A 2,317-nucleotide genomic window follows, 5' to 3' on the forward strand; every position below is an offset into this window, starting at 1 on the left:
TGATGGATTCATCCTCATCCTTCCCAGTATCTAGGATTATGAAATCAGCAGGGATGTAAAGGCCTTCAACTTTTACTAACATGTCCTCTACTTGTCCATAAGCCTGTTTTCTGGAATTGTCTGCCATCTCTAATGATATTCTAGTAGCTTGTACCTCAAAGATTCCCAGTTTCTCCATTACAGAGAGTGGCATGAGGTTTATTCCTGACCCCAGGTCACATAGAGCTTTCTCAAAGGTCATGGTGCCTATGGTACAAGGTATTAGGAACTTTCCAGGATCCTGTTTCTTTTGAGGCAATCTCAGTTGATCTAATGCATTTAGTTCATTGGTGAACAGGAGATGTTCATCTCCCCAAGTCTCATTACCAAATAGTTTGGCATTCAACTTCATGATTGCACCAAGGTACTTGGCAACTTGCTCTTCAGTAACATCCTCATTCTCTTCAGAAGAAGAATACTCATAAGAGCTCATGAAGGGCATAAGGAGGTTCAATGGAATCTCTATGGTCTCTAAATGAGCCTCAGACTCCTTTGGTTCCTCAGAGGGAAACTCCTTGTTGATCACTGGATGTCCCAGGAGGTCTTCCTCACTGGGATTCATGTCTTCTCTCTCCCTTGTAGGTTCGGCCATGGTGATTAAATCAATGGCTTTGCACTCTCCTTTTGGATTTTCTTCTGTATTGCTTGGGAGAGTACTAGGAGGAATTTCAGTGATCCTTTTACTCAGCTGGCCCACTTGTGCTTCCAAATTTCTAATGGAGGACCTTGTTTCATTCATGAAACTTAGAGTGGCCTTAGATAGATCAGAGACTATATTTGCCAAGCTAGATGGATTCTGCTCAGAACTCTCTGTCTTTTGCTGAGTGGATGATGGAAAAGGCTTGCTATTGCTAAACCTATTTCTTCCACCATTATTAAAGCCTTGTTGAGGCTTTTGTTGATCCTTCCATGAGAGATTTGGATGATTTCTCCATAAGGGATTATAGGTGTTTCCATAGGGTTCAACCATGTAATTCACCTCTGCTATTGCAGGGTTCTCAGGATCATAAGCTTCTTCCTCAGAAGATGCCTCTTGAGTACTGTTGGATGCAGCTTACATTCCATTCAGACTCTGAGAAATCATATTGACTTGCTGAGTCAATATTTTATTCTGAGCCAATATAGCATTCAGAGTATCAATTTCAAGAACTCCCTTTTTCTGAGGCGTCCCATTACTCACAGGATTCCTCTCAGAAGTGTACATGAACTGGTTATTAGCAACCATGTCAGTGAGTTCTTGAGCTTCTGCAGGCGTTTTCTTTAGATGAATGGATCCACCAGCAGAAGTATCCAATGACATCTTAGCTAATTCAGACAGACCATCATAGAATATATCCAGGATGGTCCATTCTGAAAGCATGTCAGAAGGACACTTTTTGGTCAGTTGCTTATATCTCTCCCAAGCTTCATAGAGGGATTCACCTTCTTTCTGTCTGAAGGTTTGAACATCCACTCTAAGCTTACTCAGCTTTTGAGGAGGAAAGAACTTGGCTAAGAAAGCCGTGACCAGCTTATCCCAAGAGTTCAGGCTATCTTTGGATTGAGAGTCCAACCACACTCTAGCTCTGTCTCTTACAGCAAACGGGAAAAGCATAAGCCTGTATACCTCGGGATCAACCCCATTGGTCTTAACAGTATCACAGATCTGCAAGAATTTAGTTAAAAACTGAAAAGGATCTTCAGATGGAAGTCCATGAAACTTGCAGTTCTGCTGCATCAGAGAAACTAATTGAGGTTTCAGCTCAAAGTTGTTTATTCCAATGGCAGGGATGGAGATGCTTCTTCCATGTAAATTGGAATTAGGTGCAGTAAAGTCACCAAGCATCCTCCTTGCATTATTATTATTTTCGGCTGCCATCTCCTCTTCCTTTCCGAAAATTTCTGTAAGGTTGTCTCTGGATTGTTGTAAGTTAGCTTCTCTTAGTTTCCTCTTCAGAGTCCTTTCAGATTCAGGGTCTGCTTCAACAAGAATGTTCTTGTCCTTGCTCCTGCTCATATGAAAAAGAAGGGAACAGAAAATAATAATAGGGATCCTTTTTACCACAGTATAGAGGTTCCCTTGTGTGAGTACAAGAAAAGAAGAAAGAGAATGAAGAAGAGAAGAATTCGAACTCAGAAGAGAAGAAGGGGTTCAAATTTTTGGGTAAGGAGAAGTGTTAGTAGATGAACAAATAAATAGAAGGAGATGAGGGAGAGGGAATTTCGAAAATTAATTTTTGAAAAGAAGTTGATGATTTTCGAAAATTAAAGGAGAATTAAAATTAAAATTAAAATTTAA

The 2,317-nt window shown here is 40.4% G+C and overlaps 1 non-coding gene across 1 annotated transcript; it reads left to right on the plus strand.

Annotated features, from left to right (window-relative positions):
- The first annotated feature begins 1,393 nt into the window (after positions 1–1,393).
- On the plus strand, positions 1,394–1,501 carry LOC148570693 (small nucleolar RNA R71). The gene has a single exon (XR_015908361.1). It is a non-coding gene; the product is annotated as a small nucleolar RNA R71 (small nucleolar RNA).
- Positions 1,502–2,317: the final 816 nt, after the last annotated feature.

Source organism: Arachis ipaensis, chromosome B3 (genome assembly GCF_059453495.1).
Source record: "Arachis ipaensis isolate K30076 ecotype BB chromosome B3, ASM5945349v1, whole genome shotgun sequence".
In the NCBI taxonomy this organism is placed as follows: Eukaryota; Viridiplantae; Streptophyta; class Magnoliopsida; order Fabales; family Fabaceae; genus Arachis; species Arachis ipaensis.